A 12,966-nucleotide genomic window follows, 5' to 3' on the forward strand; every position below is an offset into this window, starting at 1 on the left:
ATCCCGCCTGCCGCCATTTTACATCTCTGGGCCCGCTGGAGCCTGTATTGTCGGACAGCCATTTTGGATGCGCTTGGTGTCTGCTGATAATAGCTGCGGCGTGCTGCAGGCCGTATCCACTTGGTTACCAGTGCCTCTGCTTGGCGCTGGGTCGCTCCTCTGCTCACCAGGGTGTCTCTGAAGCTTGTGCATAGGCTATCGAATTTCTCCATTGCAGACCTGGGTGGCTGGATGGTCTGCGCTTTGTGTGAGTGCTGGGTGGCCATCTTGGCTTGGTCAGAAACCCCAATCTGGCTTGTGGCTAGGTCTGCTACCTGGCCGTTGTGACTATTGAGGATTTCCCCCGCCGGTCCAGAGGGGGGGGGGGGGTAGCTAGGAGGGTGGTCGCTTAAGGGTTTTCGTGCCGAGGAGAGCGGCCGCCTCTCCCCGGCTTCAGCCCCAGTAGGCCGCATCTGCATCTCTGCGTTCCGAGCTTCGATGGGCTCCGGGGTGGCACCGTTGGGTTCCGGAGGGTATCCCCGACGTTGGTGATGTACCCTTAGGTAACTGTGTGCTGGGCAGCCACTGATTTTGCCCCGGTTTGTGCCCTCTCGGCGGGAGCTCGTGGCAGATGCGTCCGCACGGCTCGCAGGTCAGGCTCCGCCCCCGTGTTTATGTATTCTTATGAAGATGTGTGTTACCTGTTTTTCACTTTTATCTATCATGATAGAAAGGTGTCAGAACACACAGTGCATCACAGTTTGCTGCGTATGGGGTTGCTTAGCCGCAGATCGGTCAGAGTGCCCATTATGACCCCTGTTCACTATCGAAAATACCTTCAATCGGGACATGAGCGGCAGAACTGGAGCAATGGAATAAGGTTGACTGTGCTGATGAATCACATTTTCTTTTAGATCAGGTGGATGGCCGGGCCACACTTGCATCATTTACCTGGGGGAGAGATGGTAGTGGGATGCAGTAACGGTAGAAGGCAGGCCAGTGGAGGCAGTGTTCTGCTCTAGGCAATGTTCTGCTGGGAAACCTTGAGTACTGGCATTCATGTGGATGTTACTTTTAAACATACCACCTACCTAGAGATTGTTGCAGACCACGTACACAACTTCATGGCAATTGTGTTCCCTGATGGCAGTGGACACTTTCAGTAGGATAGTGCACCCTGCCATAATGCAAAAGTTGTTCAGGAATGTTTTGAGGAACAGGACAAAGAGTTCAAAGTGTTGTTTTGGCCTCCAAATTCCCCAGATCTCAATACGAGATGGGTGGGTTGAGCTGGAACAACAAGTCTGATCCATAGAGGCTCCACCTCGCAACTTGCAGGACTTAGAGGATCTGCTGCTAATGTCTTGGTGCCAGATACCACAGGAAACGTTCAGGTCTTGTGGAGTTCATGTCTCAACACATCAGAGCTGTTTGGGCAGCACGAGGGGGACCTACTCGAAATTAGGCTGGTGGTCGTCTATATGTTGTGGCTGATGAATGTATTTATGACCTTTTTTTAGGTCACCTTTTCATTTTGTGCCGTTTTCCAAAATCTGCTCATGTTGTGTCAAAATGTTCCTCTCTCCTGACACTTTTTGCCTGTTTTTTCCCCCAGACAGAATTAGCGGCACTGAATCCATGAATTAAAGTGAGGTTCTGCTGCACCCATTTTTTTCGAACATTTTATTAAGTTACAGTCAGTCTGGCAAAATCCAGAAAAACAAATGTGACAGGCTGGTTTGATACACCGGAAAGGGGCATTGGCAAAAAAACAGGAAAAAATCCACCACTGTTTGTATTTGTTTGCCTTGGATTTGCCCTGTCTAAGTAACATTCTGTGTTTTTATTCAGTGATAACAATCTTAGAGAAATGGCAGTTCCAATCTATGGACAGAATAATGTATACCTCAGAAAAAAGTGAACATGTCAGCATTATTTTATTATAGGGGATTATTAACACTGATTGTTTAACACTAACAATTGGATTGCAAAAATAGTAAACTAAAATAATGACAATTAATAGCTAAATGCAACTATTTTCTAAAAAAAAATGTATTTCTTGGCTCCAAATGCCAAAGTACCAGCAATGCTCAGGGGACCCTGGGGGTCCTGAACTCACTTTGATAGTGTAACCCCTGCCCCTGTCCCCCCAGCCTTGATCATGGCTCACTGGGAGTCCTAAACTCACTTTGTTACAATCACACCATGCCTTTGATACTGTCACACTGAGGAATACAATATGACAGCAGCCAGCAAGGGGGAGGGACTCATACCCTGCCAATCACTCGAATCATGTATCTGATTGGCTCACAGCCGGCAAGCCTGCACAGCCAGGCAGGGAGTAAGTGAGGGAACTGTCAGACAGCACCAGGCACAGAGTGAGTGCAGCCAGGCAGGGAGTGATTGAGTGAGAGAGCTGTCAGACTGCACTCTGCAAGCCTGAGAGCAGAGACTGGGAATAACTGTATACAGTGCACTGCCTACCTGGGACCTACAGTTTCAACAGTTCACTGCATGTCTTGGACTTATACACATCACTCTGGATACTTTGGAGCTAAGCACAGTGCACTGCCTGGGATTTAAATGCAGTGCACTGCCTGGGATTAAACACACTGCATTGCCTGGGATTTAAACACTGCACTGCCCGGGAGCTCTATGCAGTGTGCTCTGTGTCTGCTCCTCCTTAGATCTACTGAGAGTGCCATGCCTGCCTGGGAGTACTGAGAGTGCCCTCCCTGCCTGGGATTACTGAGAGTGCCCTCCCTGCCTGGGAATAGTGATAGTGCTCTGCCTGCCTGGGATTACTGAGAGTGCCCTTCCTGCCTGGGAGTACTGATAGTGTCTTGCCTGCCTGGGATTACTGAGAGTGCCCTCCCTGCCTGAGGGCACTGATAGTGTCTTGCCTGCCTGGAACAGTGATAGTGCTCTGCCTGCCTGGGAGTATTGAGAGTGCCCTGCCTGCCTAGGAGTACTGACAGCGCTCTGCCTGCCTGGGATTACTGAGAGCGCCCTGCTAGTCTGGGAGTACTGAATCCTTCTGCTGAGGGCCCCTGTTGTGGGGCACTGCGCACCTGCTCATGGTAAGAGACTTGCAAGACTGTGACTCCCATTGAGGCTCATGTCTTATGAGGGTGAGTGTAAACTTGCTGTATGAGGGTGAGTGTGCATGTATTGGGGTTGTTGCTGCTTACAGCTGGGCCCCTGGGTGTCCCCACCGCACCCCCATACTACCAGGCTGGTCACAGCTCAGTTTTCCTGTCTGGGATCAGGTCTCATGTTGTCACAGGAGCCATAACTAATGAATTATTTATCATTGCTGCTATATAGTGTCACTGAGTATCACTGCTAGCAGGTATTCTTCATATTGTATTGCTGCTATATAATGACACTGAGTATCACTGCTAGCTAGTATCCCTCATATTGCTGCTATATAATGACACTGAGTATCACTGCTAGCTAGTATCCCTCACATTGCTGCTATATAGTGACACTGAGTATCACTGCTAGCTAGTATCCCTCATATTGCTGCTATATAGTGACACTGAGTATCACTGCTAGCTAGTATCCCTCATATTGCTGCTATATAGTGACACTGAGTATCACTGCTAGCTAGTATCCCTCATATTGCTGCTATATAGTGACACTGAGTATCACTGCTAGCTAGTATCCCTCACATTGCTGCTATATAGTAACACTGAGTATCACTGCTAGCTAGTATCCCTCATATTGCTGCTATATAGTGACACTGAGTATCACTGCTAGCTAGTATCCCTCATATTGCTGCTATATAGTGACACTGAGTATCACTGCTAGCTAGTATCCCTCATATTGCTGCTATATAGTGACACTGAGTATCACTGCTAGCTAGTATCCCTCATATTGCTGCTATATAGTGACACTGAGTATCACTGCTAGCTAGTATCCCTCACATTGCTGCTATATAGTAACACTGAGTATCACTGCTAGCTAGTATCCCTCACATTCCTGCTATATAGTGACACTAAGTATCACTGCTAGCTAGTATCCCTCACATTGCTGCTATATAGTAACCCTGAGTATCACTGCTAGCTAGTATCCCTCACATTCCTGCTATATAGTGACCTTAGTATCACTGCTAGCTAGTATCCCTCATACTGCTGCTATATACTGATTCTGAATATCACTGCTAGCTAGTATCCTTCATATGGTTGATATATAATGACACTGAGTATCACTGCTAGCAGATCTCCTTCATATTGTATTGCTGCTAATAGTGACACTGAGTATCAATGCTAGCTAGTATCCCTCATATGGTTTATATATAATGACACTGAGTATCACTGCTAGCTAGTATCCCTCACATTCCTGCTATATAGTGACACTAAGTATCACTGCTAGCTAGTATCCCTCATACTGCTGCTATATACTGATTCTGAGTATCACTGCTAGCTAGTATCCTTCATATTGTTGATATATAATGACACTGAGTATCACTGCTAGCAGATCTCCTTCATATTGTATTGCTGCTATATAGTAACACTGAGTATCACTGCTAGCTAGTATCCCTCCTATTGCTGCTATATAATGACACTGAGTATCACTGCTAGCTGGTATCCCTCACATTGCTGCTATATAGTGACACTAAGTATCACTGCTAGCTAGTATCCCTCATATTGCTGGTATATAGTAACACTGAGTATCACTGCTAGCTAGTATCCCTCATTCTGCTGCTATATACTGATTCTGAGTATCACTGCTAGCTAGTATCCTTCATATGGTTGATATATAATGACACTATCTCTGACAGCTAGTATCCCTCACATTGCTGCTATATAGTAACACTGAGTATCACTGCTACCTAGTATCCCTCATATGGTAGATATATTTTGATACTGAGTATTACTGCTACAGTTGCCATACTATAACTTGTGTCTCCATAAAGGGGTTAAATTCCTGTACTCCTTTTAGAATGTCACTAAACTCCCAGGACTAATTTTCACTTCCTGTGAGATGTGCTCTGGCTGTCAGAGCTTGGTTAGGCTGGGGGTCCATAGCCCCTGAGCAGGAATAGAAGGGACCCTATGTAACTATATGTCTCCACAACTCCCCTTTAACGAATAAACCCCAATTATACAGTCACATTCCCAGGTACAAGTGATATTCCAACCCAATGCAAATAGTGATCCACTGATAAATATAATGTAACTCTTGCTGTATATTCCAGGACAAACAGACATGTTACACTTGCTGAGGTATATTTTGATGCTATATAAATGATTGTGACAGTATTTTGGTAATAACCCCATTAACCCCTTAAGGATACATGACATGTGTGACATGTCATGGTTCCCTTTTATTCCAGAAGTTTGGTCCTTAAGGGGTTAAACCCCATCAATTAGGTTCACCTAGTACCTCCAGTCCTACCAGTATATTTATATATATATATATATATATATATATAGTAAAATTTAAATATACTAGGACTCCAACATCCTATCAATGCCTTGTGTCTCACTCAGGTTCTCTCCCTTAAGATTGTAAGCTTCTTGACCAAGCTCTCTAATTCTTCTGTCAACATTCCTGTTTCTCACACTTAACCCTGCTCTTATACATTTCGCCTAATGTGTCAGGCGCTGCGGAATATGTTAGTGCTATATAAATTGAGGCTACAATTTGTAGCATTATCTGTGCTTTGCTAAGAACAATCTCTTGCTATATGTACTAAGTGACCAGAGATTTTCTCACTAGCATAAATGGTGCATAATGGAATGATTGGAAAATTCTCCCAACGGGGATATACCTAAATTTTGCCATTCGGGTTATAATTTGCTATAATTCTTACTTAAGTCAAAATCCCTAAAAGCGTTAAACATTTTATATATATGTATATATATATATATATATATATATATATATACACACACACAATGGATGACAATAAAAATACTAATATTTCAGATAAACAAAATATTTTGGTGTCATGCGATAATGAGGCAAATGTTTTAAACACGCTCAGGATGTTCGTAAATTGTAGAATATTTAATGTGTTTGTGGCTTGTGTTATGAGTGTTTTCTTTACAGTGATGAGATGTATTTTGATTCATTAATTGATCCTGCTGGAGTAACGAACAGTTACTGTCTATTGATAAATAACAGGATTTTCTGGTCTTGAAATTTACTGGACAAGGCTTAGCGTCTCCTTTAGGCATATAATGGGAATATTATCTTATTGTTATCATTTTTGTGTTTATATATACTCAAAAGTGATGAGGTCTTTGTAGTTATCAAATTTGCTGAGCTAATCTAAGTGTGTTAAAATCATTTTAGTGTAGAAATTCCAGAATTAGAACAATTAGATTGGCAAAAATCACAAATAAATTACGTATTTGTCCAGATCATCACTTTTGGCTGTGCTAGAAACATAGATAACTTCAAAAGTTGCTGTTTTGGCCTACAATTTGAAGTTTACTGGTAATTTGAGGTTTAGTAAATAACGATTTTGGTTATTCCAAATATCTGAATTTGTTACCTAATTGCCTTTTGTGGGCAGTGGCAGACTGTGACACAAATATAGCAGCTTATGAATCCCAGCTTACACCCGTTAAATGACTTGTACGCTTTACCCAAACAAACCGACAGAGTAACGCACTGTATCATCTGTGGGGTGGATACAGTCACTCCTCAAATGACAACTGCAAAGTATGGGCTGGGAAAATATTGGACACTTTTTATCACCTTGTTTATTTACGATGTTTGCTCACTAAATAGATAATTATGGAGAAATGAAAAAGGGAATTATAAATTTTGGCTATTTTTCCCTAACATTTTCAATTCCTTTGTCCGTACTCCACATCTCCTGGGTTTAAGGAAATAAGTTCCCAACAGGGTTATTTACTGAAGTGAGAATTTAAATTGAATTTCAAATTTAAGGTCTAGCCCAGGGATAGGCAACCTTCGGCTCTCCAGATGTTGTGGACTACATCCCCCATAATGCTCTTACACACATAATGCTGGCAAAGCATCATGGGACGTGTAGTCCACAACATCTGGAGAGCCGAAGGTTGCCTATCCCTGGTCTAGCCGAACTGGGCAAGTGATCTAAGTCAGCTATGCTTTCAATTTGGCTACTTTGGCATTCAATTAGATATTCTCTTTCAATTCTCACCTTCAATAACTCTGCAAGCCTGTAGCTCTGGTATTGCATATCCAAAGTATGGTAATACATTTGCACATCCCTGGTGATTTCTCAGCAGTGTATGGTTTAATGAATAAACCCTGTTTTTGTTTAGGGCCTGAATCCATTCTTCAAAAATTAGCTCTGCTTTGTCACTTTCCCAGGAGTGGCTGATTCATTGGTTAATGTGGAGCTGCGTCGCGTTGGCACTGCCACAATTTAACCACAGCCTCTAGACAAGGCAGGATAAGGCCTGTCAGCTGCACAGCAACATCCTGTGAGTTAAGTGACATCCTTCTCTATGTTGTGTGTAAACATTCAGCCTCGCCACAAGATCCGTTTTCTGCAAAACTGAATTAAGACGCACACATGCGTAAATATCCATAGCTAGATTGGCCTAAATTGTGCAGCTACGGTTTCAGGGCTAAGTGTATATGCCCCTAAATGTTCTGTTAAATGCATGTGTTAAAAGGTTACTGTGTAACTAGGAAAAACTGTTCACAGCTTCTATAATTTGTCTATTTTTGAGTCTGGTAAGTGTTTTGGGGGAAAAAAGTTTTTAAAAAATGCCCTGTGCCCTCAGATTTAATCCTTTAAATGTTGAAGGGTGAGCTGTGCCTGACATTTCATAGTCTGTCCGCAAGAGCTATGTTTGCCACATTCACTATGATGTCATGTCTGGAACATTATATTAAATGAAGGAGCATCCTTCGCTATCCGGGCATTTTTGTAATTGCACAATGCTTGTTACTGCTTGGGCTGCTACAGAGTGCTAGTAAATTGCCAGTTTAGAGTTAGATTAAGTAAAAGCCCCCCTGGATTCTCAACCACCCTTACATGGCGCAATCAGACAACCCTTGGAAAAGGGCCATTGCTCTCCTTGGATGTAAAAATATTTCTGTAACAATGCAGATTCAGTTTGTGCAATGTTCTGCCAATGGAACTATGAAAATGTACACATATTTACTGACTTTATGTGACAAGTATAAGGAATGTGTTTACTAAATAAAGAGCTAAGTAAAATAGGCCTGGAGAAGTATTTATCTTTATCTTTATTTATCTTAGCCCTAGTAAACTCCTGGTTTGGTGAAGGATTAAAATTGATAAAAATAAAGATATTTAAGTTGGTGCCTGCTTTATTTTTTTGTTTAGAGTTTGCCGTGTGATCCTCCCCAGTTGTTCGTCAGGGTGTTCAAATTCTGAGAAATGGAGATTGGCTACCAGTGTTTTAATGCACATTAGCCATTACAGTGGCTTTGGAGTAAATCTTTAACACGCATTCTTAAAACGAATCTCTCATTTTTATTTTTAACTTAATACAATTATTGATAATGCCTGGCTTTAAATTGCCTTCTTGTTTTATTTTCTATTGTTTCGTAATTGGTACTATTCAATTGGCTCAGTCACTATAACCGGCTCAGGTCGTCCTTGGGACAGCCAAGGGTCAAAATGTATACCGTGAGACTGAGCTTCAGCACTGGAAGTTAATTTGCATTTTTCCTGAGTCTTAGATTGTCTTCAGAAAGAAGTATAATAAGGTAAAATAGCCCACATCGTACCTTAGCATTAATTTTAACATGTGACACCATTCCAAATCTCAAATAAACCAGTATTTTTGATTTTAGAATGTTATTACAATAAACACGTCGGCGCCATGACAGACAGTCTTGTAATTAATATTTGCGTTGGCCAGTCCTTGTGTCTCTGTGCTGCCGGATTTGTACGTCTTAGTTATATTATGTCTATCGTTTCTTAGATTTTATCCGTCGCTGAGCGCAAGCAGCATAGCTCCCTGATGCAGTGCTACTAGGTACATAAACAAATATTATCTGTCTTACAGGAAAGCAAACTCCCTGCAGGTTTCAGTCACTACAGCAAATAGTAGCTGTCAGGTCAGACATAAAACAAGAATGTTCGACTTTAATCAGTATTACTGAATCACACGGCTCCCCTTATCAGGCTGCAAAGCATTCTGGGTATAAAGGTACAGTATGAGAGTTTGCAGAATGACTCATACTTAGCGTGCTTTATATTATTATGTCTGCAGCGTGATTGGTGCAGAGAGGACAGGTGGTGTTTAGACCCCTGTTTGCACAACCTTTCACACAGTACACAATACTTTTCTTTACAATGTTTATTGACAGGCCAAATCCTATACTGCCTGAAGGGAATGCCCTAAATGTTTGCATTTTACTTCCTCCTTAACTTCTTCAAAAACGTGCCCTGCAAAACACTTCCTTAAATATCTGTCCTGCTTATCGGTCCTTAAACATCTGCCATTCTTAAAGGGGAAGTAATGTAATCATTATGGCTCAGTGTATTATGGCTCAGTGCATTATCGCTCAGTGTATTTTTACGGCTCAGTGTATTATTATAGCTCAGTGTGTTACTGTTCAGTGTATTGCGGCTCAGGATATTATTACGGCTTAGTGCATTGCGGCTTAGTGTACTACAGCTCAGTGTATTACGGCTCAGGGTATTACGGCTCAGGGTATTACAGCTCAGGGTATTACAGCTCAGGGTATTACAGCTCAGGGTATTACGGCTTAGGGTATTACAGCTCAGTGTATTAGGGCACAGGGTATTACGGCTCCGTGTATTAGGGCACAGGGTATTACGGCTCAGGGTATTACGGCTCAGTGTATTAGGGCACAGGGTATTACGGCTCAGTGTATTAGGGCACAGGGTATTACGGCTCCGTGTATTAGGGCACAGGGTATTACAGCTCAGTGTATTAGGGCACAGGGTATTACGGCTCAGGGTATTACGGCTCAGGGTATTACGGCTCAGTGTATTAGGGCACAGGGTATTACAGCTCAGTGTATTAGGGCACAGGGTATTACGGCTCAGGGTATTACGGCTCAGTGTATTAGGGCACAGGGTATTACGGCTCAGTGTATTAGGGCACAGGGTATTACAGCTCAGTGTATTAGGGCACAGGGTATTACAGCTCAGTGTATTAGGGCACAGGGTATTACGGCTCAGTGTATTAGGGCACAGGATATTACGGCTCAGGGTATTACGGCTCAGGGTATTACAGCTCAGTGTATTAGGGCACAGGGTATTACGGCTCAGTGTATTAGGGCACAGGGTATTACAGCTCAGTGTATTAGGGCACAGGGTATTACGGCTCAGTGTATTACGGCTCAGGGTATTACAGCTCAGTGTATTATGGCACAGGGTATTACAGCTCAGTGTCTTAGGGCACAGGGTATTACGGCTCAGTGTATTAGGGCACAGGGTATTACAGCTCAGTGTATTAGGGCACAGGGTATTACAGCTCAGTGTATTAGGGCACAGGGTATTACGGCTCAGTGTATTACGGCTCAGTGTATTAGGGCACAGGGTATTACGGCTCAGTGTATTATGGGTCAGGGTATTACAGCTCAGTGTATTACTGCTCAGGGTATTATTACAGCTCAGTGTATTAGGGCACAGGGTATAACGGCTCAGTGTATTAGGGCACAGGGTATTACGGCTCAGTGTATTATGGGTCAGGGTATTACAGCTCAGTATATTACTGCTCAGGGTATTATTACAGCTCAGTGTGTTGCGGCTCAGGGTATTATTACGGCTCAGTGTATTACTGCTCAGGGTATTATTACAGCACAGTGCATTGTGGCTTAGTGTATTACGGCTCAGTGTATTAGGGAACTGGGTATTGCAGCTCAGTGTATTACGGCTCAGGATATTATTACAGCTCAGTGTGTTGCGGCTCAGGGTATTATTACGGCTCAGTGTATTACTGCTCATGGTATTATTACAGCACAGTGCATTGCGGCTTAGTGTATTACAGCTCAGTGTATTATGGCTCAGTGTATTACTACTCAGGCTATTACAGCACAGTGCATTGCGGCTTAGTATATTACAGCTCAGTATATTACGGCTCCGTGTATTACAGCTTAGTGTATTACGGCTCAGTGTATTACGGCTCAGTGTATTAGGGCTCAGGGTATTACAGGTCAGGGTATTACGGCTTGGGGTATTATTACAGCTCAGTTTAATGGCTCAGTGTATTATACTTGGTGTATAATAGCTTGGTGTGTTATAGTTTTATATATAACATCTCAGTGATTATTACAGATCAGTGTATTATAACTCAGTGTGTTTTAACTCAGTGCATTAGTACAACTTAGTGTATCATAGCTTGATATACTGTATCACAGTTCAGTGTATTACCGCTTAGTTTATTACAGATCTGTGTATTACATTTGGAGTGTTAGAGATCAGTGTGTTTTTTTTTTTTTTAACTCTTTTTGTATTTTAGCTTGGTGTATTATTACAGCTTAGTGTATTATAGCTTGTTATATTGCAGTTCAGTGTATGACAACACAGTTTATTACAGCTTGTTGTATTATAGCTCAGTGTATTACAGCTCTGTGTATAATAGGTCAGTTTTTCACAAATAGGTGTGTTACAGCTATGTTTATTATAGCTTGGGGTATAATATTAGTACATCTCTCCCTAAGCTATAATACACACAGAGTCTTGGTGTCATACTTATTGATTCTGAGACTCCTCCCCACCGCTGCTTATACATATCTATTTATATATCTTGTGTCACAGAGTGCCTATTTGGCAGACGCAAATTAAGTTGCAAATGACGTGAAATTGCCGATCCTCCTGTCTTGCGTCTTCTGGTTCTGGCCCAATTCAAATAAAGCCACTAGTATTTAAATCCTGGCATTTCTTGTCCCAATCGTGGTTCTTGTTTGGCCCAATAGTGCGTTTGTGATATTTCTGATTTCCTGTCACTGATCTTAGTTTGATTACCATTTGCTCTGTTCTTTGTATTTCTAAATTTTGGCTTGTCTAACGTTTACCTTGACTATCTCTCTGACCATTCTTACATGAAGCTCGGACAATCTAATATCTGGTAACACGGATTATAGTACTCTTTGTTGTAGACTAAGGTCTGTGTGTTTGGGGTCCTTTTATATATATTACACTTGGTCCATTGGTTTGTGGCTGATTTTCCTAGTGCTAAATCGTCCCCTGCTGTAGTTTAGTGGTGCTCCCCCCCGACAATCACTGTCCCCCCCAGAATTCTAGGGGTCAGTCACAGTCGTGCATATTGCAACACTGTTTTTTCCAAATAAGATAATTTCCCAGTCAGGAAATTGTGGCCTTTTATTCCCAGTATAGTAAATACAGCCCATAGTCTTTCTTTGAAGTACATTCTATGGATTTGGGATCAATTATCAGTTTATATACAGATTTTTTGTTGTAATCCTGACATTTACCTAGGTGTGGGGACTTCACATTCTGATTCCTGATTCCCACACTATTAATGAAATCATCTCTATAAAGTGTTTATGTGCTTTTATCATCCCTAATTAGGTAATTGCTAGTATTAAATGGTGAAATTATCCATTTGCCCCGCCAGGATTTTTTTTTTTTAGTAGATATTTTTGAGTTTCACTCTGCCCAAAGTTCATAAATGTTGAATTTGAAACATAAAGCTTTTCCCCTGTCTTTTTGCCCCAGTCTTTCAAATAAAAGCCAGGGAGCAACTAACCAAGGATACAGGTGTCTAAAAATTTAGCCAATAATAAGTTTTATCTTGAACCCACCCCATCCTCTGCATCTAAGAAATGGCTATAAACATGGTCCTCTGATTCAATAAAGATAGGACATTGTTACCTCTGACTTGGGCGGTCAATTTGTCCATTAAGTATGTATCTTTAAGTTTTAGTAGTACCATGTCGATGGATGGGACAACTGACCATAGCCAGGTTTGAGCTATTGACCTTCTGGCCGCTAGGGCAATTTTGTGGATCAGTTTTTGTTCTGGTCTAGTCCATCCATCAAGTAGTCTAGATCGTAATAGCACC

General features: G+C 42.1%; 1 protein-coding gene across 1 annotated transcript in view; it reads left to right on the forward strand.

Moving 5' to 3' along the window:
* The first annotated feature begins 2,347 nt into the window (after window positions 1–2,347).
* Window positions 2,348–12,966, forward strand: part of MICAL2 (microtubule associated monooxygenase, calponin and LIM domain containing 2) — a 208,706-nt gene continuing 198,087 nt past the window's right edge. The window contains exon 1 of the mRNA XM_063437516.1: window positions 2,348–3,059. The gene's annotated coding sequence lies outside the window, so the exon portion shown is untranslated. The remainder of the gene's footprint in view (window positions 3,060–12,966) is intronic.

The sequence above is a fragment of the Pelobates fuscus genome, chromosome 12, assembly GCF_036172605.1.
Source record: "Pelobates fuscus isolate aPelFus1 chromosome 12, aPelFus1.pri, whole genome shotgun sequence".
NCBI classification, from domain to species: domain Eukaryota; kingdom Metazoa; phylum Chordata; class Amphibia; order Anura; family Pelobatidae; genus Pelobates; species Pelobates fuscus.